At 37.1% G+C, this 27787-nt stretch overlaps 1 protein-coding gene and 1 long non-coding RNA gene across 3 annotated transcripts in view; both read left to right on the forward strand.

Moving 5' to 3' along the window:
- The window catches only part of LOC134285528 (uncharacterized), a 374077-nt gene that overhangs the window by 149713 nt on the left and 196577 nt on the right, over nt 1-27787 (forward strand). The gene's annotated exons all lie outside the window — the stretch shown is intronic.
- LOC115262363 (sodium-independent sulfate anion transporter-like) overlaps nt 1-27787 on the forward strand; it is a 67444-nt gene that overhangs the window by 18799 nt on the left and 20858 nt on the right. The gene's annotated exons all lie outside the window — the stretch shown is intronic.

A 27787-nucleotide genomic window follows, 5' to 3' on the forward strand; every position in this document is an offset into this window, starting at 1 on the left:
ATATACCAAGAAGCATTATGATACAAGTAATCAATTAGAAGTGATTACAGTGAATTAGTTTCTTGTGAGTTATAGAGCTTATACCATACAAAACTCAATATATGTGGGTAATTAGGGTAGGATAACCAAAATAATAATCACGCTCACTGCATTAATTTCTACTCGATTGTTTATATCATAACTCACTAAAGAAGTCCTTCATGGCATAATATATGTGGGGAACTAGGGTAAAATGAGCATAATAGCATTCACGCGGTCACTGCAATCATTTTAAATGTATTCCTTGTATCCGCATCCTCCAAATAAGCACTTCTTAACATACCACCCATAAATTTCTGGCGAATTAAAGAGTTAATTTTATACAAAACACAATATGTGTGGTGTATAAGGGTAAAATAAGCATAATTACATTCACGCGGATATTACATTTACTTCTAATCGATTCCTTGTATCATCATCCACTAAAGAAATACTTCACAACATACCACCCATTTTTTGTGAGTTATATAGCTAATATATGCAAAACACAAAATATGTGGGGAATCAGGGTAAAATGAGCATACTGACATTCACGCGGTCACTGAAATTACTTCTAATCAATTCCATGTAGTATAAGTAATTCACTAAAGAAACCCTCCATAGCATACCACCCTTAAGTTTCTTATGAGTTATAGAGCTAATTTAATGCAAAACTCAATATATGTGGGGAATTAGGGTCAAATGAGCATAATTACATTCACGCGGTCACTGCAATATTTTTTCATCACCGTGTATCATAATCCACTAAAGAAAACCTTTCTTGCATACCAGCCATAATTTCCTTGCGGATTATGGTGCTAATGTTACACAAAACTCAACATATGTAGAGAATTAGGGTAAAATGAGCATAACTACATTTGCACACACACTGCAATCACTTCTAATCTATTCCTTGTATCATCATCCACTAAAGAAACCCTTCAGAGCATACCATTCATAATTTCCTTGCGAGTTATAAAGCTAATTTGATGCAAAACTCAATATATGTGGGGAATTAGGGTAAAATGAGCATACTAACATTCACGCGGCCACTGCAATCACTTCTCATCGATTCCTTGTATCATCATCCACTAAAAAACTCTTGCTTAGCATACCACTCATAATTTTCTTGTGAGTTATGGAGCTAATTTAATAAAAAAACTCTATATATGTGGGGAATTAGGGTAAAATAAGCATAATAACATTCACGCGGTCACTGCAACCATTTCTAGTCGATTCCCTGTATCATAATCCACTAAAGAAAGCCTTCTTAGCACATCACTCATAATTTTCTTGCGAGTAAGGAGCTAATTTCATACAAAACTCAATGTATGTGGGGAATTAGGGTATAATGAGCATAATTACATTCGCGCGGTCACTGCAATCACTTCTCATTAATTCCTTGTATCATAATTCACTAAAGAGAGCCTTCTTAGCATACCACTCATAATTTCCTTGCGAGTTATGGAGCTAATTTCATACAAAATTCTATATATGAGGGGAATTAGGGTAAAATAAGCATAAATATATTCATGCGGTCACTGCAATCCCTTCAAATCGATTCTTTACATCTTAATCCATCATAAAAGTCCTTCAAGGCAAACCGCATTCATGTTTCATAATTGTTTTAGAGCTAGTTTCATATAAATGTTAATAAAAAATGGGGAATAAGGGCAAAATGAGCAAGATAATGATCCGTGCGGTCTGTTTTAACACTTCCATTCGATTCTCCAGACAATTTTACGCCTAAAACCGTTTTGTTCATTAGAAAAGCCGGATGCGTTCGTGAGATACAGAATTTAGTGTAGGTTTGCACTGTTTTTTTCCCACTGTGTGTTGTGTGGACTAATTCTCAGGGAGCTAAGAGATTTATTTCTACCCATCAAGCTTGCGCGCATCCGAATCGCAGTGGTGGATCCACATATAAGAGAAGGGCTCCTGTTCAGATGCACAGCGTGAGTGGTGTATTTTCTATTTCTCTTTCCCACACTGAGGATATGGACATCACGGCGAGCGATCTCGCGAAGCGACTCGTTGGCACTCTTCGGTCCGAGGTTTCGTTTCGGAGGACGGACTTTCGACTCTCGGAGATCTCGTCGGGACTCGGTCGGGGTCAATCGTCCCTTTGCTTGACGAGGGGTGAGAGGTTCGAGTGGCCTCCCCAACACCAAAGGGGTCAACCACACCTCACGCCACAAGTAGGGCACACGTGGCGAAGGCTTAATTTTGTCCGCTTTTAGGAAAAATAACGCCAATGCAATGGGCCCTGAGCCCGCGTAGGAGGAAAGGGATTAGTGGGGATTGCTACCGTACTCCACTTTAGTCTCAATTTACCTGATTCTGGCTTTGTGGATGCACCGTTGAAACTTTTCCACTTATCCGAGGTACTACTGTACCGATTTATGTTCTTTTATATAGTTCTGAAGATGACCGAAAAAATAAAAGTAGGTTGAAACGTAAACTAAAATTACGAGTTTAATTAATATATCACCGAGAAACACCAATCCAAAACGAACAAGATTAAGTAAGCGGTGATCCAAACCATATCAAGAAGAAAAATTACCTTTAGGTTAATACGGTCAAACATACGTGATGATATTCCCAACAAACATTTTTGCTGTACAAGAGTGGAACAAACTATTATTAAGCAAACTTTAGCTTAAGAAACTGTCATTCAGCTAGTTCTGTTACTTGGGTTAGCCATGAGGTGCAAAATGAATACCAAATCCAAGAATCAAGTAAAAACTTCCTTGGAGCTCAAAATTCTACGATGTGCCGATCAGTGACGAGAATATAAAACTTTGAAATTTCTTGACACAGCACTATAGGGCGGCTCCATACAAACAGGTGGCCAAAAATATTTTCGCGTCAATTTTATAATGTCTTGCTCCTATTCGTAGGGTTTATGCCTGAAAAATATTAAAAAAAAAAATACGTTGAACAGGTTGTTTCAACACGACAGTTTCAAACAGCATGAAATTACAAGGGCATTGCATAGTTTTAGGCGTTCAAGGATTTCTGTTTCTATTTAAAAAATGGATTCCAATTCGTAAAAACACGCTTCGCTAAAAGATCCAAGACCAGATTTAGACTGCACTATGATTGATCTACCGATAAAAGTGGCCATGACGACCAAATGTTTCCTCAGAGGTATTTAATGGCCAATAGGGTGATTTTGTATAGCAATATCTCGATCACCGATCGCCGACAACATGAATCTAATTGCAGAATTGCAGCTAGTAGCAGCCAATTTTTTTTTGTATTGAACGGTTTGTATGGGATTTTTTTTTGATGTGGCATCATTTAATAGTTTTTAAATCAACATTTCTACGTCTGATATGTCATTCGAAAGGCTTATAAGCAAGCTTTTAGAAACTACTTCAAAAGTTTGACATTTTTCGTTTGAGCCGAAGATATGCGAAGTTGAACATTTCATTAATTTTACCGAAAATTGGCAATGGTCTCATTCTGCTGCCAATATATCTATAAGTATATAAACTATAAACTAATATTCTAGGGTTTACTGGTCCAAGTGGTCTACTTCCAACAACCGAACCTGAATCCCAAATTGAATAAAGTCAATTTTCGATTTTTGGCCACCTGGATCCCCTTAGTGCACAGGTGAGATAGTGCTCAACCTGCGGAATCACGAAACCGATCCTTCGGTTTGTCGCCTGATTACCAGCCAGGTTATGTAATTGTACACTTTTGGCTAAATAGATTCACAACAGAGTTTTCACAAAGCCCTGGCTCGTCCAGGATAGTACCAGATCGAACCTGGAGTGAACGACATGATGTAGTTGGCTGAGAAGGATAATTTCCACCCGATATAGGGGTTTTTAACGGTACCGCTGTACAATGTACAGTGTACAACCCCATGGATACCTCGCAAGATACATTACATTGAATGTGCGCAAACAATCTATGCACGGAACACACCGTCGATCGGTACGTTTTGTGAAGTTATTTATAATCATCTCTAAAGTTCTGCCCTGGATGATTTCGCGCGTTGACTGAGCACGTACTACAAAGGGAAAGAGAAGAGGTCCACCAATGTCATATATATTTGTTCTTCGGAGATATTAAAAACAGGTATTTCTTCCATGGAAATACTACGCCAGCGGTCACCAAAGTGCGGCCCGCGGGCCGCACGTTATGCTGATTTCTCTATGTTGCCGTAGAATTTCTTGCAAAGTTTCTTAAGGAGGTTGTTGTACTACCAAAATAATCAAGAATAACGTGTTTAACGTTTCACAAATGGATCCAGGAGGTGCAATACAAGCAGTTGAAAAAATAGGCCTGAGGATCACTGTACTACGCCATTGTGCCCCATGCCGTAATGAAATTGGTGCACAAGTTCCAATGGGCACACGCTCAGCGATCTTGACGTTTATCGATCGATTCCAATCTGCAACATTTTACGATTTTTCTGCTCTTTTCATAAATTTATATTATGTGATAAGCATGATCAATTTTCATAGGGCATTCTTTTCAGTTATGTATGACTTAATTTCATAAAGTAGGTATTTTAATAAATTGCGTAAGTTTACTTCGCTTAGTGTACAGTGACCCCACAATTTATGAATCGGCAAAAATGACCACAGTTTATGGATCACTCCATTTGATCAACATGGTGATTCATAAATAGTGTACACAAATTAAGGTGATTCATCGGTGTGGGGTCACTGTATTATTTAAAGGCCATTTCATTGCAAGTTCGACCTTATGATAATCTATGGCTGAGTGCATGTTACAATGCTGCTGAGCGGCGCTTTTTCACAGGAAACGACGACGTCAAAAATTCGGGTGTGGGTTTGGTAATTCCCTGAGAAACACATGCGTGGGGCTTTCATAAATCCGTCTCTTTTATCGGTAGTGTGTGCATTTGATTCGTTTTTTTCGCAACAAGCGAAGGAGAGACGAACTGGTATTACTCGTTTGAAAATCAAAGGAATTTAGAAGAACTTTTTGACATACTAGCTACAATTATAATTAACAGAAATATTTCCTTCTTTAAATCATAGACTATTTTTTATTTCACCATTCAGAGATTAGTTGATGCTGAAATTACCATTGTTTTATCAGAGATTTATAGCAGCCAGTTAAACGCCGCTTCAGTTCCTCAATCGTCTATGCGGTTTCGCTGCATGGCTGGCTATGCCCATGCTTAGCTAGAAATGCATTCAAGTTAATTGCTCGTTGTTTCGTATCTATTTATTAATTTTAAATTTCTTTTTTGACATTTTTCAGTTGTAAATTTTTAAGCTTATTTTGAAAAAATCGGTTTTATTTATGGAAAATTTACACTTTTTCGGTGAAAAAAATGTAGTTATTTATTGCACTTGCTGTATTATTCGTGGAAATTTCGGCATTTTTCATTGGTCTAAAACCAATTATTAATGGGAAATCTTGATTTATTTATGCACTTTTTGGTTTGTTTATGGAACTTTTGTAGTTTATTATTGCTACCACCCCTACTTCTTTATTGTCAATTTCTGGTTTTGTTATGGGGATGCTTGAGCCTTGAACATTATTAAAAAAAGGGCGAAGTTATTCTTTTATGTAAAATCAAATTAAATAAAATGGAAAATTAAATGTTCTAATACTTACGTCGAGTGTAGTTTTCATAATTGCTTTCTGTGTAGGCTGTTCTTTCGAGTGGGAGTTCTAGAGGGTCTCAGGGGTGGAAAACAGAAGCATTATGACTTAAGTTCATAATTTATTTCCGGTAAAAGTAAAGAGATGAACCAGTAGTATGGGACACGCTTGTATGGAAAAAATAAATCCTCGCTCCAGTCGACTCCATACGACTTTTTAGATCCCATTTTGGTCCCATATGAACTGTTCAAAATTTCAGCGCAATCGGTGAAACTATAGTTTAGCGCAAGCGATTCAAAGTTTGCATAGAATTTACTATGGGAAAAGTTACATTTTCAAACAAAAAATCCCAGAGGTCGCCTTTTGGCTCCTTAATTCAAATCGATCAACGCTTCTTGTAGAAAAATAATTTCTGTAACTTTCCTTCGAAGACCGCAAAACGATTGGATGCTTGTGAAAAAAGTTATTAAATTACGTCCGATTAAAGATCCAACGAACGGCTTTTTGTTTTGTTTTAGCAGCAGCACTGCTGCTGCCGTTGTTGCATGGGGTGGCGGGAGGCATCACCACCCCCAGAAACAGCATCAGCCAAGGCAGCAGCTACAGTGCTGCTAATAAAAGAAAACAAAAAGCCGTTCGTTGAATCACTTATCGGTAATAAAACAATAACTTTTTCTATAAGCATCCAATTGTTTTGCGGTCATCGAAGGAAAGTTACATAAATGACAAGAAGCATTGACCGATTTGAATTAAGGAGACAAGGTATCAGGTATCAGAAGGCCGGCTCCAGAGGCACGTTATCCTCCATTTGGGACATTTGTGCCATCGCCATACATATAAGCCTATTTCATCATTTACCTGAGGGAGAATGGGATAAGGGATGGAATGGGACTAGGAAAGGGAAAGGTGATGAAATAGGAAGGGGTACCCTAGAAGAGGGAATGAACGCATACGCGTAATGAGAGCTAATAGCCCATACCACAATGGGTTTATTCAGTGTCCTGAAAAGGACACTGTAAAACGCATAAGCGTAAAGAGAGCCTATAGCTCATTGGAGGTAGCTTGTGACGTCATGCGACTTTCAATATGACATTGAAAGGCACGGCATCGAAAGCATCCTCAATATTCAAGAAATTACCGCAAATCGTACGTTTGAGCGAGTACTTTCTTGAAAACGTATACAATTTTGTGTAAAAGAGTCACTGCGGACATCCCAAATTTGGAGGCATGTGAGTTCACATGAGTAGGCATGTCAGCCAGACGAACATCACAGATGTGATAATCGACAATGCATTTCAAGTATTTCAGAAAGAACGAGGTAACCAGATAAATCTGAAACTCATTCCATCTTTATACAACGCACGCACCCTTTCGGGATAAAACTACAGAGTAATTTCACGCCATGAAAATACCCCATAGAAACTACAAGAGTTCAAAACATGTTTGAAATACTCAAATCCCTCCGCAGAAAAATAGGACAAACCCCCGTTTCCTCCTGAAGATTTGAATTAAGCAGAGCTTTTTAGGGCCCACTAAGTCGATTATATAGCTATAATTCTCAAGCGGAAGCTAGAGATTCGTAACTATACATAAGAATCGTTTATCCGAAGATATTTTGAACTTGAACAGATCAGAGTTTCATTCAGGAATACCTCTTGCAGTCCGCACAGACCGCAGAGGACAAGCTTTTTCAAAGCAGTAGTTATGGTATACCACAATGGAGGGCGTTGTAGGTACAAAACCACAATGAAACCCTCTTGGAGTAGCAATGGAAGCGAGTTATCCACAACATGTGGTCGCAACCAATACAGGTTTCCTAGTTCGTTGAGCAGGGACGCCTGAATACGCAAATTTTGCGAAGGAACACTCAAAAGTGCAAAGAAAGTCAAATGGAGACTCCTCATCCGACACATGCCAATTAGTCAACTCATGACAAATTCTGCTCATGCAGAGATTGGTTAAGTGCAATTCTATGTTAAGTTATCCATGAACTGTACTACCTAAGTAATCCATCAAACTGAAGCACCTCAAATTAATGTTTGAGCTACTTCAGATGATGTAATCATCGTAGCAATACTGTCAAATATCAACGAAAAAATGCTGAATACAAGAGCTTGCTTGAAGGCATCCATAAGGAAAGGTTGACACATACTGTTAACGTTATTCTAAGATATAGCATGCTTGAGGCACGAGTCGTGAATATCATTGGGATTTTTCGAAGTTAGTCCGTGACATTTACCTTAAATATTCGAAAAATAGCTGTTTTTCCGTGACTTTCTTGCAGAACTAGTCTAGCTGCACAAGTTTTTCATATACCATATTCTCTGGTTCAGCTTCTAAAATGAGCTGTAGGTGATTGAATTTAGATATGGCGAAATGAATTTTTCAACACTGGGCACGACACTTCATTTATAATGAAAGAAGCAAAACTGGGTTCACAAGGTAGCCTATACAGAAGTTACCCTACGAAAATGAACTTTTTGAAGTAGAGCCACTTGGGCCACGCACGCTTTTTACGCTGAAAATTGATCTGAGGTTTCCTAGCCGTAGCCACTACCCAAACTAGACAGGATTACACTCTTCACAATCACAGCACAAAAAGGAAACATAGGGAAACATCAACGACAAACCAAATCGGTGTCAATTGATAATACGCCAATGGCGAAAACGCATTGAGCGAAACCGTATAGGTAGTAATGTAAGCTAATTTACAACATTTGAATAATCCCGCCCTTATTTAGCCTCAAATTTGAGACTTAAGAAGGGCAACTGATTATCTCGGAGAAACGCAAGGTCCACTGCACTATTGCTCCGGTTAGCGCAATAAGGGCGTAATACTGTGGAGGACGCCCTAATTTTCCACAGGCTCCGTTTGTGGTTAGGTTTTTATTAGACCCCCCTAACCATTCATTCCTTGGCACGGTAAGCATAAAGTCGCATAACACCATGAATTAGGGGTCACCTGTTTAGTGGACTCTTACCACTGGATCAGGCGGTCCGTAGTGTTATTCTTAGTCAATTGAGACAACCGCTACCGACACTACACAGCTTTCTAGGCTGATCGGGAAAAGAAGTTAACATTGATGGCTAACTTCCGAACGAGCCCGAACAGCCGACAAAACTTCGAAGACCGCAAAACGATTGGATGCTTGTGAAAAAAGTTATTAAATTACTTCCGATTAAAGATCCAACGAACGGCTTTTTGTTTTGTTTTAGCAGCAGCACTGCTGCTGCCGTTGTTGCATGGGGTGGCGGGAGGCATCACCACCCCCAGAAACAGCATCAGCCAAGGCAGCAGCTACAGTGCTGCTAATAAAAGAAAACAAAAAGCCGTTCGTTGAATCACTTATCGGTAATAAAACAATAACTTTTTCTATAAGCATCCAATTGTTTTGCGGTCATCGAAGGAAAGTTACATAAATGACAAGAAGCATTGACCGATTTGAATTAAGGAGACAAGGGGCGACCTCTGGGATTTTTTATCTGAAAGTGTAACTTTTTCCGTAGTAAATCCAATGAAAACTTTGAAGGTTGAGGCAGAGCAGCAAAATAAGATTTGACCCGACTCAAAGTCAAGGAGAGCCAAACAGAAGAAGCGTTGATTGACCGCATGTCGTAATTCAAATCACTTCATTTCTAACAAATAACAACCTTCTGATTGGCTATAAGATTGATACCGTAAAACAATCAAACCTACAAATTACCTACCGTTCAATCGGAATCTCAGCCTTATCGATGATACAAAATGACAAGGGAGTAAACACATCATAAACACAATCACGGTGACATGATAGGCTACGAGATAGTGGACGCTGAACGAACGTCCTCACTCAATGACATCTTGGCTAGTGCTGAGCCCCCAGCTACTGTCATAAATCATTGGTATTTCAAGTCATAATCGAAATACTCTCCCTTCCACAGGGGTGCGCGACTAAGTGTTTTGAGAAGTGGGTGGGACTTCCGGTCAATTATCGCCACATCAAAAATCGCACTTTCTTAAAATAGAGTCTATCAGTGTTTGGCTCTTCGAAGATGGCACTGTCAAGATTCGATGTGCCAACAGTGGACGAAATAATTTTGCATTGAATGGAATGCTGTTATTCCAAAAAATTTCCATTTGGTTCCGTGGTCAAATAATTGCAATATGTAGCAAGAACAAGGTTAAACTTGGCATTACTATGTGATACAGCACTATTGCTGTTACGTATTAGGGCTGTATTGCGTTAAATCATGACATGACTGTGAACAAGTGCAACACATTCCTTTAAGAAATATATCAGTTTGCATTGAGGTCATGATTGGCAAACTACTATATTAACACCTTGTATTGAACATCCAATGATTTATATATTTCTACCTTTCTTGAAACACCAACCCTACTGAAGTATAACATGCTCCTATTTTGGATATACATTAAACGAGTATAGGAAATTAAATAAATATTATTTTTTTTAATTTTTTTTATGTGTATTTTAACTTAAATGCTAATTCTACACTAAATAAATAAAAAAAAAACATTGAATGGAGTTGAACGCCCATTTGTGTTAAAGATCTACTTTTACCTTCTGAGTCATAGAAGCCTTCCAATCATGACCGATTGCATATGCGAAACAACATAGTTGATACGGTTTTTGTGCTAATTTGTGAGATCAATACAGCCAACGAGTGTTGCAAGGGGTGAGATATGAGAGATACAAGAAAGCATGATGAATCAAAAAAAGAGGTGCAAATAAGTTTTAAATTTTGAAGTATGCATGACTAGGTTGCCCGAGCAGAAGGGAATAGCAACAGCATAATAAAATGTGTTATTCTGGAAAAATAACTGAGTAGCGGAAAGAGTTATTTTCATGTTATTTACATAACATATCCTGTTATAAACTTGTCTGTCATAAGCGGCAAAATAACAAATATTATAACAAAAAAATGTTCCTGAAAGACCTGTTTAATAACATGTTTCGTTAGTTTCAATAACAACTTAATAACAGCGAATTTTGAAAATATTTCAATAACAAATTTTGATATGAATACGTTATTGATAACAATCTGAAAACAAAATTTGCTTTTTTTTCTGTTGCGGATAGGAACTCCTCTAAAGTCCCATATGCATTCAATGGGATACGCAACATTAGGATCTATTTTTAAATGTTTCATTCATAATAGGGACGCTTTTGTTGTAGCAAGCGATTTCTTATCGAAAACAGAGAGAAACAATAGTTCTCGTTTATTTTCCAAACAACTTACGATGAAAAACTACCGTCATTTTGAAACCCTTTATTAGGTGGTTTATTGTTTATAAGATTAATTTACATTATTACCTCATTGACTGACACATTTATCCTAGTTAATCTAAGTGGGCTCGATGCAGTGAAATCAATAAAAATAAAATGTCTAAAAATAATCAATGGAGTTCTTAATGACTTATTTTTTTACATTTTTGTCGAAAATGTGTTGTTCGTCGTTGAAATCCACCAGTTGATCCAAAATGTTTCATAAAATGGCTAACACTCTATTAAACTCTCTATTTTCGTATTCATACCTAACTGAAACTGGGACAAAAAAACAGGTATACTTTTCAAAGTGCTTATAAAACAAAAGGCTGATAAGTTGGCACTGTAACGTAATGTCAGTAAGAAGAGGAATTGATGACAAAATAATATTTTCTCTTACAGTTCCTCACGGAATGCTGTGAACAACGAAAATCTCGAATGGTGTAGTTTTGATTGCAAAGCTAGTTTTGTTGTAATATTAATGATCAAATATTTGTACTAGTCTCAATGACACAATAATAACTGAACTTGTGCTACAACAAAACATGTTATTGAAATGTAATTTAAAGAAAATATACCAAGAGCACGATCTTCACAAAATAAAATTGCCCAACAGAACATGTTGTGGAACGGTGATGACTTAATAAGTTAATAATAACAAACCGAGATATAAAGACAGGTTTTGTGATTCCGTTGTTATTATTTTGATATTTTCCTCTGCTCGGGTGCAGATCAGGTAAAATGTGCATGATCATGAGTTCAGCACGTCTGCTAGAACTACATAATTATATTTATTTTTAGTCATTTTGGATGCATCATGCATGCCAATAAATAACTGGAACGTCATTTTTTACACATAACAATTAAATCGATTTCACTTTTTTTAACAGACGAAATATTCCCCAGACCTTGTAAGCTTTACATATACTCATATCGACTTCACGTTTGCCCAGCATCTTATCAAATATTTTTTAGTTCGCAAGTACGCTTCCACAATTCCGGAACAGATCCCGTTCAAACATTATTCGCATTCGTTCTCGTTGGTCTGTATGGCGAAGCCATTAGCACGCTCGTGTGATTACAGCATACATTCGATAGTTGAAAGTTGTTTACGTTGTACGTAATCGAATGATTCTTTTGTAAAGAAATTTCAAAAGGCATATGGTGCTTGACAGTTGCCAGTTTTGGGCGATGATAGAATTTTCTGGAAGAACTGGATCCCCCTAAAAGTGAGGTACAAAATTTATGTTTTTACATTGTTGAGATAGAGGGTTAACGTCTTCAGTTAAGTTGTAGCATTTTTGAATTCTGATCAACTTTGCTGAAGATGTAAATGTTGTAATTATCTCATTAATGGAGATAGAGGACTGTGTTTGAAAGTTAGTCCCAAAAACGCGTTTTTCAAGCAAAACATACATTTGTTAAATTTTTAGACCAATGTTCAGTAAAGGTGTATGTATCAGTTAAATACGCAGCTTTGCCAAAAGACATCACTGTATGAATTCAACGAATCGAGATTTCGACAAATGTATGATTTTTTTCATCGACTTTTCGGGATGAACATCTTTCTTAGGGGCAAAAGGGAACAGATGAGGATACCCTTATCAGAAAGTACAAATAAGGGATAGCTTGTCCGTCCACGATCATCTGCTGAGGAGATATTACCATAATAAAAAGTGTCCATACTACGATCAAACTGCATTCAAATATACTTTGACAGTAAAAACTATGATTAAAATATACGTTAACCTTACTTGGTAAACTGAATGAAATGTTCAACTTCTTACTTCGGCTTAAATGAAAAATATTGAACTTTTAAAGAAGTTTCTTAATAGTTATTTATGTGACGAGTTGCAAAAAGTTGATTTTTTCAGCACGAGTCGTACATTTATCCAACGAGGCTTGCCGAGTTGGATAAATACGAAGAGTGTTGGAAAAATCGAGTTTTGCATCGAGTTCCATACAAAATTTTATGCAATGATTTTTTCATAATGCAACTCACTTGAGTTGCATAATGTTCATAATGTAACTCATTTGAGTTGCATTATGAACTTTTTGCAACTATTTTTTATTATGCAATTCATTTCAGTTGCATTATGAGCCGGTACGGAAAAGTTGGTCATTATGATACTGAAATGAGTAGCATAAAATAGAAATTATGACACTGAATTGCATAATAGTTATTTATGTAACGAGTTGCAAAAAGTTGATTTTTTTCAGCACGAGTCGCACATTTATCCAACGAGGCTTGCCGAGTTGGATAAATACGAAGAGTGCTGAAAAAATTGAGTTTTGCAACGAGTTCCATACAAAATTTTATGCAATGATTTTTTCATTATACAACTCATTTGAGTTGCATAATGTTCATAATGCAACTCAAATGAGTTGCATAATGAACATTATGTAACTATTTTTCATTATGCAACTCATTTCAGTTGCATAATGAACCGGTACGGAAAAATAAGTCATTATGATACTGAAATGAGTAGTATAAAATAGAAATTATAATACTGAATTGCATAAAAGTTGTTTATAAACCTTTCGAATGATATTAGACGTAGAAAGGTTGATTGTAAATCTTAGCTGCTATTCTGCAATTTCAATCAAGTTGTCGGCGATGATTGAGATATTGCAATATCACCATATTGGCCATTAGTGGGCTTCGTGGCCGAGCGGTTAGCGGCGACAGTTGTTTAGGTGTCTCGTAAGCCTCGGAGTGTGGGTTCGATTCTCGCTCCAGTCGGGGAAAACTTTTCGTCGAACGGAAAATTCTCCACTGGGCCATTGGATGTTATACAGCCGGTTACGATTCGTCCATATTTTTGAAGTCAGCATTAGTTTCAGGGCTTTCATTTGATTTGGGCTGATTTACGAGTAACATTTTTCACCTTTTCTCTAGCATTTTCGTCAGGACCGCAATTACGAACTTATTCTCGCACATTTTCATCTAGAGCAACATAAATCAACTAACAAAATAACTTTTTGTTACGATTTTGGAAAATTATATTTTTTGTTGAAACGATTATTTGTTTACCAACTTGAAGCCGTGTTTGGGGTTCAGCACGCAGTGGGAGAGGCCGCAAGGTCGAAGACGGTGTTATTTGTTTTTTTTTTAATACCTCTGAAGAAACATTTCGTCTTTATGGCTGCTTTTCTCGGTTGATCAATCATAGTAGAGTCTAAATCTGGTCTTGGATCTCTTAGCGAGCGTGTTTTTACAAATTGGAATCCTTCTTCTTCTTCTTCTTCTGTATGGCTCTACGTTCTCACTGGAACTTGGCCTGCCTCTCTCCAACTTAGTGTTCTTTGAGCACTTCCACAGTTATTAATTGGAGGGCTTTCTTTGCCTACCATTGCATGAATTTGTATCTTGTGAGGCAAGGACAATGATACACTATGCCCAGGGAGTCGAGAAAATTTTCCCGATCGGAACGGGAATCGAACCCGCCGTCTCCGGATTGGCGATCCATAGCCTTAACCACTAGGCTAACTGGAGACCCCAAATTGGAAATCCATATTGTAAATTAAGGCAGAAAACCTTATTGTACACAGATAAAATGCTCCAAAGTATGCAATGCCATTGTAATTTGATGCAGTCCTGTTAAAAACTTGTTTATATAAATTTCTATAACTTCTCAATAGGACACGATCAGTGAAGTAATGAGCTCAATTTTTGTATGGTGAGAAGGTCAATTCTCCGTTTCTGCTGTCGACGGCTGTCGATTCTAGTCGATTCTGGAATAGCCCTTCACGGCTTTACCTACGTGTTGCTGGTTTTCAGGAGCAGTTTACCTTGCAAGCATACTTCGATTTGGCCATCTGTTTTAATGATAGCATAATTTTCTTTGATGCAGTTGGACTTTGACAGCTCCAGTAGAACTCAGCGGCTAAATACCGCTACGTCGGGACTACGAAGTAGGCGGAGCAATAACTGTCTCGCACAAATTTGCATGCTATGTAGGACAGGTATCACCTACTTATACTAAACGATTGTAAAAGTCGATCTTTTATTTAGTATCAGAAGGTATGATACTAACCTAACACTTTCCACTGTGTGTAAAGAATTACAGTGTATCAAACAATTGTCCGTACAGCAATTTTTTGGTCAAAACAATTTTTCATTCAAATGTTCATAACTTTTTTATACGTCAATCAAAAACGCTGAAATTTTGACCAATCATATATTAAACCTCCATTGGTAAAATTTTGAGCGAGATCGAATAAGTTTTCTGAAAGTTATAGAACTTTTTGAAAAACTTATAAGATTTTTGAACACATTTTTAAAACATTATATCTCAGTATGTACTCGATGAAACTTTTTATTTTTTTTTGTGTTACAGCTGATACCTAAGTTCCATATGCAGCTGCTTTTGAGGTTTTATATTCACTACAAAAAATATGAAAAATCTGTATATGTACAGAGTGTCATTTGGAAATTTATCATATTTTGATCAATAAAAGTGCCAAGTGTTTTCAACGTTTTGAAACTCTCTTAATGTAATATTTTTATACAGGACCTACTAAACTACATATGAATAGTAGGTCCTATGTATTTTTCGTTCAGTTAATGCACTTATATTGGCGGAAAACGTTTGGCAGATTATAAGTGCAAAATATGGAACATTTTAAAAAATCGTCAACCACATAAGCACATTTTTCATATTTTTTATAGTGAATATAAAACCTCAAAAGCAGCTGCATATGAAAGCCTTAGTAGGTATTAGCCGTAACACAAAAAAAATGAAAAAGTTTCATAGCGTACGTACTGAGATATAATGTTTTGAAAATGTGTTCGAAAATCTTTCTAAAAGTTCTATAACTTTCAGAAAACTTATTCGATCTCGCTCAAAATTTTACCAATGGAGCTTTAATATATGATTCATGATTGGTCAAAATTTCAGCGTTTTTGATTGACGTATAAAAAAGTTATGACCATTTGAATGAAAAATTACTTTGACCAATGGCTTCAATGAGCAAACTTCACGAGAACAGGTCTCGGTCCTGGGAATTTAAGATGGGGCCAAGAGGGTTTCCAGTCAGTTCCCAGAGAGCCCAAAAAAGGGGGTTCCAAGGAGCTTCAGGAGGGTTTGAGGGGAATTTAGGAGCCTTTTAAGGGCGTTCTGATGTATGTTTTAATGAGATTTTGGCAGCCATCTTGGGATTCTAGCAAGCTTGTCTTTAAAGAGTCGTTTCAGGGGTGTTTCAGGAACCTTCTAAGCATGTTTCAAGGGGTTTCAGGGACATTTCAGATGGATGACGGGGATTTCAAAGGCGTTTCAATGTGATTATGGAGGTTTCAGGAGCATTTCAGGGGCGCTTCAGTGGGTTTCAAATGTTTTTCTTGAGGGGTCTCAGGAGTTTAAGAGCGTTTATGAACATTTTTTAGGGGTTACGAAGATTTTAGGAGCGTTACAATAGTAAGAAGCGCCTCAGATACCTCCTGGAACTTGTCCTGGAACCTTTTAGGAGCCCCATGAGACCCCTTGAATCACTCCTGAGACCTCCATGTATCCCATGAAACCCCCAGGGAGTCCGAAATGCACATGAGACTCCCTGAAACGATCCTGAGACCACCTGGAGCGACCTGAGTCGCCCCATGAGACCCCCTTAAACGCTGAGACTTCCCGATACCCACTGTAATCGCCTGGGAACGCCCCTGAGATCTCCTTAAACGCCATGGAAACCAGCAGAAACGCCTCTGATACCCTCTAAAACTCCCCTGAGAAACCCCCCCTCCCCCCTCAAAGCGTGACGTAATTTATGGAAGTTCCCTTTCAATAAGTTCTCGAAATTTAAAAAAAGTGTTACAGCACATTCCAGAAGGTTCTTCTCCATTCTCTTTTTGAAACGGTTAGTAACTTACAGAAAGTTTTTGAAAAAGTGTGATAATCCAGAATATTTCAGATGATTGTTTTACTTTTGGGACATTCCAAGAAGTTTCTGAAAATTTCATAGATTTTTATGTTCTAGAACATTCCAGAAGGCTCTTTTTTACTTTTTTGCTTGATCTTGAACTTTCATAAAGTTTTCCAAATTTTGTTCCACGTTGCAGAAGGTTCTTCCTCTCCTTTTGAACCATCCAGAAACTTCAAGGAAATCATCGAAAATTTAAGAAATTCAATACTCCAGAACATCCTAGAACGTTTCCTTTTTTCTGATAATTTCAAAAAGTTCTTGAGATTTTTAGAATATTGATGTTTCAGAACATTCCAGACGGTTTTTCTTACTATTTCTGAAAAGTCAAAAAACCTCCAGAAAATTCTCGTAATTTTTAGAAATTTAATGCAACTATGGTGAAACATTTCAACGAAACACTTCAAAGCGTTACGGACAGACAGACAGACAACGCTGGACTTTTACACTCCCGTTCAAAAGTTTGGGGTCACCGCTTCAAAAACATGTCATTTTTTTAGGCCCATATCTCCGCCAATTTGCGTCCGATTTCAAAACCCTAGGTTTCATTCAAAAGATAATAGGTCAAAGAAACTTTGAACATGATTCGAAAGAAACTTTTTCAAAAAATTTTGTATGTAAACTTAACCCAAAGTTGCCAAATTTTCTAAAAAATGAATATAAACTTTCGGCAGTGTCGCTGGAAGTTGGGTCGACCAAGTTTTAAGATGAGAGCGGTAATATGACCCATTTTCTATTAGCTTTTAACTGCTTTTTACAGAACTTAGCTAAAAAATCTAGAAAAAAAGTTATTAATTAAATTAATCCTTGATGTCATCGACCAAAAGTTTGGGGTCTCCCCTCAATATGATGTATCGGTTAAACGTTTGGGGTCACTTTCGTAAAACATGGAAAAGTGATTTGGTGATACCTTCGTCATCTATAGTTCAATTTTAATTATTTTTTGCTCATTTCAAAGATAATTAACTAAATTTACGTTTGATGTCTTCAACTTAACGTATTTAACGATTTTTGTATATAAAAATGTTATGTGATGTTAGCACATTTTACCACGCTTCAAAAAATGAGGCAACTTCACGTTAAGTTTTAGTATGTAAATTTCAACAAATATGTGTGGTTCAATGTCTATGCAGTAAGTATCATTCATTTTGTTTCAAATAAGCCAAGAAGAATTAAAATTGAATGAAAGATGACAAAGATATCAACAAATCACTTTTCCATGTTTTACGATAGTGACCCCAAACTTTTGGCCGATACAGCATTTTGAGGGGTGACTCCAAACTTTTGGTCGATGACAACAAGGATTAATTTACTTAATAACTTTTTTTCTAGATTTTTTAGCTAAGTTCTGTAAAAAGCAGTTGAAAGCTAATAGGAAATGGGTCATATTACCGCTCTCATCTTAAAATTTGGTCGACCCAACTTCCAGCGACACTGCCGTAAGTTTATATTCATTTTTTAGAAAATTTGGCAACTTTGGGTTAAGTTTACATACAATTTTTTTTTTGAAAAAGTTTCTTTTAAATCATGTTCAAAGTTTCTTTGACTTATTATCTTTTGAATGAAACCTAGGATTTTGAAATCGGACGCAAATTGGCGGAGATATGGGCCTAAAAAAATGACGTTTTTGAGGCGGTGACCCCAAACTTTTGAACGGGAGTGTATATGACAATGATTTTATTGCCCTTTTCCGGCTATACCAGTCGGCTAGTATGTCTGAAATAGACGTAAAAACTTGAAGTATTTTTAGGCAAAGTACGTTTAATTGGCAAATTGAGAGATAAATTTGTGAAAAAATTACCACTTGTTTTGGTGGGATTCGAACCCACGACTCCGTTATCGCTAGTCCGGCGCCGGACTAGCGACAACGGAGTCGTGGGTTCGAATCCCACCAAAACAAGTGGTAGTTTTTTCACAAGTGTATATGAATCTCGCGTTTAGTATTATACAAGCGTATCTACAATGACCAATGTCTCTTCATCGATTTTCTCTTCGGATTATTCCGGGAAATACGACCAATATTCGGATGATCTCTCGGTGCGCTTCGATAAAGGACGACTAGTTCTAGCTTCTAAAACAACAAAAACAATCGGAAATGGTTTGCCGGTTGAGTTATTAACCAAAGAGAAAATCGATAAAGAGAAATCGATCATTGTAGATACGCCCGTACGATACTAAGCGCGAGATATGATTTTTTTTAAATGTCGAATTCGTTTTTGAACCTGGGTTGGAACTGGATTGGCGGAAAATGTGTAAATAAACAAACGTCAAACAAACTCAAACAAACTTTAGTACAAGCGAAACCGAAGTCGGGTTGGGGTTGAAACTGTGACATCATCCAGTTCCAACCCAGGTTGGAACTGAATCAAAAACGAAAACGACATAAATTTGATACGCAACTATGGTGAAACATTTCAATGAAACACTTCAGAGCGTCACGGGCAGACAGACACACAACGATGGACTTTTTATATATATGACTAGCTGACCCGACGTGGCTAGGCACTTTAGCTAGGAAAAGATTGTTTTTAAAATTCCAGTAACACTTCTGCAACACTTTTTAACATAAACGTCAGTCAGTTCATAAAAAACTGCCGTATCTACAGGTCTCACTCTTTTATAAAGGTAGTACCCGCATAGAAAAATATGGTTTATGGTATCGTTCATATCATACGATTTCTATTCGTAGAATAATAACGATAGATACAATGATAGTTAAATGATTGAATGATGCAACTTCTTGAAATGGGATCATACAACACTTTTTAAAAACCATAGTATCAATGATGACAATTCACTCGATGATCATTGAATAATTTTTAATGATCCATATTTGATTATTTTCCTGGCCGCACTCAATTCAGGGTACTTTTTTACTGGACTGGTACGGTCATAATGCAAACGTTATGATAGCATGCAGATACCTACCTTTCGATACATGATCGATTCGGCACAGCTTAGCAAAACAATATTCTGAAAATCAATTCCCAAAAACCAACGCTGCAGGCAGCACATTCCCGTGTAAGTTCACCGGTGGGCATCTTCCAAAGCATCTTCTCTCCCTCCGGTGGAGGTTGTGTCAGTTCGCCGGGAGGAATATTTCTTTAGGTGCAAATCAGCTTTCGTCGTAAGATTTGCTAGTGATTCTTTTCAATTTTCCAGTTTTTATCGACACGACAGCTAGACAAATATTGTAAACGGATCTTCATGTAACACTTTCAACATTGATCACTTTGCGCACTTAATTATTTGTCACTTGTGTTCATGATTTTCGTTCCGAACTTTATTGGCTTTTAATCACCCGCGAGCACTTATTCACTTTACCCTCAAACAACGCACGACTAGTAAAAAACGATCCCGAAAACCGTATCAGTTCAATTCCCGTGTCAAACAAAAAACAATCCAATTCGAAACAACGATTCGCCCAATGGTTCACCAGAATCGATCAAATCTGCAGGGGTGTAACTTTTTTTCTGGCCGATAAAACAGAGTTGGTGAAATATTTCCGTTTTGTTTTTATTATTCACTGTATCATAAAATTTATCATAAAGTGATTATAACATAAATAATTCATCAAAAATTTTGTTCGAGAAAAACAGCATTTTTGAATGGTAACGATATTTAACAACCCATTCAGTCTATCATTGCAACTCTGAAAACGATAACTGCTATCACCGATATGATATGTTGTATGATTGATTTATGATCCTGTCAATGATAACACGAATAGTGTGAAAACAATAACCTCTGCAATAGTTGAATGATACCGTTTTATTCGGGTAGAAAGGAGATTTCTAGAATGTTCAGCTATTTGTGTAAGGTTCTCGAGAACATTCCAGAATCTCTCTCCAGAATGCTTCTCTTTTGAACGTTTACTAATCTCCAGAAAATTCTCGAAATGTAATGAATTTTGATGTTCCAGATTTTTTTAGAAGATCCATTTTATATTTTTTCATGAACGCTCACCAGCTCCCCGAACATTCTCGGCATTAAAAATATGTTCCAGTAAATTCCAGAATTTTCGTTTTCTTATTCTTTCTGCTACTTCTAAAGTTTCAGCAGCTTGTAGAAAGTTCCAGGTATTTAAAGCAGTTTGATGTTCCAGAATATTCTAGAGGATTTTTGGAACGTTCAGTAGCTTCCAGAAATATCTCAAAAATTTTATAAATTGGGTTGTTCCAGAGCATTCTTCAAGGTTATTTTTCTCTTTTTTCTGGAACGTTCACAAACTTCCAGACACTTTTCCGTAAATTTAAAAAGTTTGCAAAAAGTTCTTGTTTAAGGACGTCCAGTAACTTCTCGAAAGTTCTTAGAATCTTAAGAATGTTGATGATCTAGAGCATACCCGTAGATTATTATTCTTCTTTTTTAAACATTCAGTAATCTCCAAAAAGTTCTCGAAATTTTATGTAATTTGATGCTGCAGAACATCCCAAAAGGTCCTTTATTCTTTCTTAGACGTTAGCTTCCACAAAGTTCTCGAAATTTAAAAAAGTGTCAAAGAACATTCCAGAAGGTTCTACTCCATTCTCTTTTTGAAACGTTTAGTAACTTCTAGAAAGTTTTTGAAATTTTATAGATTTTTATGTTGTAGAACATTCCAGAAGGCTCTTTTTTGCTTTTTTGCTTGATCCCTAACTTCCAGAAAGTTTTCCAAATTTTATAAAGTCTGATGTTGAAAACATTCTAGAAGGTTCTTTTCTAGAAAGTTCAACAACTTAGAAGTGGTCATTAGAAGAGGAAGTTCACAGTAAATAACTGTGGAAGAGCTCATAGAAAGAAGTTGAGAAGCAGGTTTAATCCCAGTTGAGACGTTACGCCAAGAAAAAGGTGTTCCATAACGTTGCAGAAGAAGGAGCGTCCAGAAACTTCAAGGAAATCATTGAAAATTTAAGAAATTCAATACTTCAGAATATCCTAGAACGTTCTTTTTCTTTTTCCTGGTACTTCCAAAAAGTTCTTGAGATTTTTAAAATATTGATGTTCCAGAACATTCCAGAAGGTTTTTCTTACTATTTCTGAAAAGTCAAAAAAACATTCAGAAAATTCTCGTAATAAGAAATTTGATGCAACTATTGTGAAATATTTCAACGAAACACTTCAAAGCGTTACGGACACACAGACAGACAACGCTGGACTTTTATATGTATGTATCTCGCGTTTAGTATCATACAAGCGTATCTACAATGACCGATTTCTCTTCATCGATTTTCTCTTCGGATTATTCCGGGAAATACGACCAATATTCGGATGATCTCACGATGTGCTTCGATAAAGGACGACTAGTTCTAGCTTCTAAAACAACAAAAACAATCGGAAACAGTTTGCCGGTCAAGTTATCAACCAAAGAGAAAATCGATAGTTAAATGTAGTTAATATTTATGATTAAAGGCCAATCAATACTAATAAAATACAAGAAGCGAAACTGGCGAATTGGAAGCATTTCTTCATTTTTTTGGTTTTTGATTTTTCATAAAATAACGAAGCAATATTTTCAAAATCGGTTTTCGTACACATGTTGAGTATGGATCAAGGTATCTCCTGATTTTTTTTCCAGGTTCTTTTTTGCCGAAACCATTTTTTTGTGAAATTTTGTTTAAAAATGGTTTCGGCAAAAACTAAAAACATTTTCCATCTGGAAAAAAAAAATCAGAAGATACCCTGATCCATACTCTTCAAGTGCACGAAAACTGATTTTGAAAATATTGCTTCGTTATTTTATAAAAAATCAAAAACCAAAAAGTGAGGAAATGGATCCAGTTTTTACAAGCTTTCAAGTGCTATAACAAGCGAGAATAAAAAAAAAGATAAGAAAAGTTAAAGAAAGAACAAGTATGCAGATGAGGTTATTAAAAATTTCCAAAAACTTTCATGAATAATAGAATATTCAAGATTTATCTGTTTCGAAAACGAACAAACTTCTAAAACTTTCTTGCAATAAGATCAACGGAATATTCGAGAGCTTTCTGTATAAAATTTGAAGAAATTTCATTTAAGGTTCAATGGAAGATGGAACATTCCAGAGGAGGAATGAAAATTTTCGATAATTTTCCAAAAAATAATAGGATGTTTGGAAGTTTTCTGCTAATAATTCGAAAAATAATTTGAAACATTCCAGGTATAAATAGACAAGTTTGGAACATTCTAGAAAATTCTTTGAAGGCATGAATATACTTTGTTTTGGGAATTTGAAGAAATTCGAGAACTATCCAAGACGGGACAAAAGATTTTTTGCCTTTCTCGTACACTAAGTGTACTGGAAAGGCTATATGTTCACTCCAAAAATGACTTTTTGATAGAAGGCCCGGAGGGTCGAGTCACATATACCAATCGACTCAGCTCGACGAATTGAGGTGATGTCTGTGTGTGTGTATGTATGTATGTGTGTGTGTATGTGTGTGTACAAATAAACTCACATCAGTTTTTGGCAGTAAACCTCAACCGATTTTAATGACCGATGGTTCATTCGACGCGGCATCTGGTCCCATTGTTTCCTATTGAAAATGGTTCGGATCGGTCCAGCCGTTCCGGAGTTATGGCCATTTAGGTGTTCCGGATCGGTACCCCTGGAAGGGGCCAGACACGAAAATGCACCAAACCCATGCATGCGACCCATCAAACCACGGCATTAACGATTATCTGATGAACGGTAAGCAGGAAAATAGTCTCAGACCATATTTGAACCGGTAGTGTTCCGGAACCGGTTCTGGGTGTCCCGCCGGAAGTGGCCAAATATCAAATTGGACATAACCCATGCATGCGACGCATCAAACAGCGGCTTTTTCGATAATCTGATGAACGGTTAGCAGGAAAACAGTCTCAGACCATATCTGAAACGGTAGTGTTCCAGAACCGGTTCCGAATGTTCCGCCGGAAGTGGCCAAATACAAACGAGTACCAAACCGATGCATGCGACACATCAAACAGCGGCATTTTCGATAATCTTATGAACGGTAAGCAGGAAAACAGTATCACACCATATCTGAACCGGTAGTGTTCCGAAACCGGTTCCTGATGTCCCACCGGAAGTGGCCAAATATAAAAAAGTACCAAACCCTTGCATGCGACACATCAAACAGCGGCATTTTCGATAACCTGATGAACGGTTAGCAGGAAAACAATATCTGACCATATCCGAACCGGTAGTGTTTCGGAACCGGTTCCGGGGGTCCCAACGGATGTGGCCAAATATAAAGGAGTACCAAACCCATGCATGCGATACAACAAATAACGGCTTTTCTGATAACCTAATGACTGATTATCAAGGAAATAGGTTAGGACCACATTAGGGACAGCTGGTAGTGCCGTAACCAGTTCCGGACCCTCCGAAAGCGGCCAAATATAAAATTGAACTGAACCTATGTATGCGACACAGCAAAGCTCGGATTTTTGATAACCTTATGAACGTTAGCAAGCAAACAGGTTCAGAATGGCGAAAAAAATGTTTTACGCATATGGTCAAATCTCAACCGTTACGTAGTAATTGAATTTTTGACTTTGCTTGCCTCAAACTGGCTAAACTTGAAAATGGTCAAACTTATCGCATTTAGAAGATTATTTGCTACCAGAAAAGATCTTGGAATCTATTGGTTTAGTTAGTTTGAAGCAAAAAAGCTCGAAAGTAGTGTTTGCCTTTCTCGTACACTTAGTGTACTAAAAACTATATGTTCACTCAAAAAACGATTTTTTGAAAAAGAAAAAAGGCTCGGAGGATCAAGTCGCATATACAAATCAACTCAGTTCACCGAAGTGAGATTATGTCTGTATGTCTGTATGTACATATGTACAGGGGACAGACATAATGATCGGGACAGGCAAATTTTTCACTTCTCAAAAAATTTTCAAAAAGCTGTAACTTTTCGAAAAGTGCATCAAATATTCTCAAATTTTCACTGTAAGTTGATCAACTAGTTGTGTATCAGTGGACAAAATTTGGAAAAGATCGGGCTATTCTGCACGAAGTTTTAAAGATTCCAGAAAAAGGTATAACTATCCGATAGCCAACTTTGAGCTGTTATATCTCCGGATTCAATGAACCGAATGCAATGAAATTTTGACCATTTATGACTTATATAATGAGCTTTGAAAAACTTTTGACTGAACTTAAAAATCTTAACACGGAAGACAATTATAACGATTAGAATATTTTTCTGATAAAATACCAAATTTTCTTTTTTTTATCTGTATTAACGAGATTTTTAGCCATAGGCTAGGCTAGTTCATCTCGGGACCCACGCTTTACTTCCCTTCCGAAGGAAGAACTCACATTTTGTGAGTTTGTTGGGAGTGGGATTCGATCCCAGGTCCTCAGCGTGATAGTCAAGTGTTCTAACCATCACACCAGGTCCGCTCCACAACCAAATTTTCTTAAATTTCAACATCGTTTTAGAATTCAAGATGCTGATTAGAGGTCATTTTAATTTCTTCTAATTGTCTTAAATATAAATATGTTTTGAAAGAAAATAACAACATAGCCGGAAATTCATTGGAAAAAGTAATGGGATGCATATTAAAAATAAACCAGTTTACAAAAAAAAATCATACAACAAATTAAATCGCTATAACTTTATCTCTTGTTAATAATTTTAAGTTGAGTCGAACGTTTTTCAGAGCTCATTATATAAGCTCAGTATGTACGCAAAATAAGTTCACGCACTTTTAAGACACTTCTCACTGGCCGATTTTTCGGATTATAGCTTGAATCCAACCGAAATTGTTTGCTATCAAAAATGGTCTAGATCGGCCAAGGCGTTGCAGAGTTATGGCCATTTCAGTGAGCCTCATCATGAGATACATCAAACTGCGGCGATTTTTGTAACCTTTAGCATGGTTGACGAGTTTTGTGCGGAAATCAACACTGAAGACCAGAAACTCCACAATGTCGGCCCGAAATTCAAGATGGCAGCCGTGGCGGCTCAAAATTAAAGATGGCGGCTGTTTAATAGAGATTTAGGCTCTTAAACCATGCTATATGGGAATATTTGATATGGGGAAGATGTCTGGACTCCTGAAATGGCGACTAGAATATCCAAGATGGCAGTCTGGAATCCAAGATGGTGGCTTCAAAATCAAGATGGGGTCTGTTTAAAGAAGTTTAAGGCTCTAAAATCATGCAATATGGGTTTATTGGGTATGGGGTAGATGTCCGAAGTCAAAAAATGGCGACCAGATTGCACAAGATGGCGATCTAAAATCCAAGATGGCGGGTTCAGTATCAAGATGGCGGCTGTTTGATGGACATTTAGGCTCTAACGGCTGTTTAATTAAGTTTTAGGCTCTAAAACCATGCAATATGAGTATATTTGGTATGAGGAAGATGTCCGGAGTCCAAAAAGGCCGACCAGAATATCCAAGATGGCGATGAAAAATTTAAGATGGCGGCTCCGAATTCAAAATCGCCGCTGGTGAATAGAGTTTTAGGGCCTGTAATAATGCATTATTGGTATATTTAGTATGGGGATGATGTCTGGATTCCAAAAATGGCGACTAGAATATCCAAGGTGGTGGTCCAAAATACAAGATGGCGGCTGTTTAATGAAGTATATTTTTTGTAGGGAAGATGCCTGAACGCCAAAAATGGCGACCAGAACACCCAAGATGGCAATCTTAAATCCTAAATGGCGTCTTCAAGATAGCGTCTTTTTCTGAAGAGGTTGAGGCTCAAACATTAAAAGCCAGAAAATGATATGATTTCTGTTATCATGAAATGGTATTCTGTTAATTGTATGAAAGTGCGATATATATCAACATTTCGCTTGAGTTTTATTGAAATGGGGCTTGGAAGGCACGAGAAAGGCGCCATCACCGCTAGGTGGATTAATTAGGGTTTTTTATTCTTGACATAGCTCATCCTTAATGTATTCTATTCTAGAATATCGTTGCTTTTGTGCTGTTGTCACTTTTCTACTTCATCCATGATGCACACAACCACAAGGATGATGATGTGTTGCAGTTGTTTCGTTGTCAATTCGATTGAAGGTCAATTAGGAAATTCAGTTTGCCGAAATTCAAGTATCCGGGTCCGTTAAAGTCATGGGCTCAGAAGGGTCAGAAGGGCCTGAACCTCTAGGAGGAAGAGCAACTTAACAAATGCTGGGGCCGAAATCAAACCTTCACTAATGAAGCGAACGCGTGACCAACTACGCCACGAGTCCCGGCTGAATTTTTTTGGAGGAATGAAAATGCGAAATATCAAAAATGTTCCTGAACATTCCACAATCAAATGGAATGTTCGAGAGCTCTGTTAAGAATTTAAACAAGTTTCTGTGTCTCGTCAGACGACGAGGAAGAAGGAGAAGAAGAAGCGTGGGATGAGAAAGAAGAAGATGAAGAAGATTCGGGAAAACTTGTTAGATGAATAAAAATACTATTGCCAGCAATTTTCGAGAATTTTCCATAAATAATTGACTTGAGCTTTTGTTTTGATTTCCAAGAAATTTTAAGACCATTCCTGTAAGAAGGAAAAAAGAAACAAAAAGATTCTGAAATAGGTATTTTAGAAAATTCTAAAAAAGTTTTTCCCTGGTTTTCAGTGTGGGTAGCTGTGTTTTATTGAGAGTAGCGTTGTTTCGTGTAAGCTGCGAGTTGGTATCATTAATTTGACTTGACTTGCAACAATGAAACGTCTACTGTAAGCCCAACACGTCACATGGGGGACTGCCCAGCGGGGCAGCGCGGACGTCAACCACGAATAGATGAGCCGTAGTCCACATGAATTTGACATGTTTGGGAAATTGACACTTTTGGGCACTCTGACAGAACTGGGATGTGCACGGCATTTGCGAATTAATCATTACCATAAGTTATTACTTGAGTAAAACGTGTAAAACTGGCAAAAGGTTATCAAAATTTTAGCGTGCAATCGTTCGAAATTACACGACAACGCGGAGATAGCAAATAAATCAGTAAGAAATTGTGTAATGCATCAATTTTCAGCACAAACAATTTTGAATGTGTTTTTGTTGTTAGCTACAGGGATTTTGCCTTTCGCT

The sequence above is a fragment of the Aedes albopictus genome, chromosome 1 (assembly GCF_035046485.1).
Source record: "Aedes albopictus strain Foshan chromosome 1, AalbF5, whole genome shotgun sequence".
NCBI lineage: Eukaryota > Metazoa > Arthropoda > Insecta > Diptera > Culicidae > Aedes > Aedes albopictus.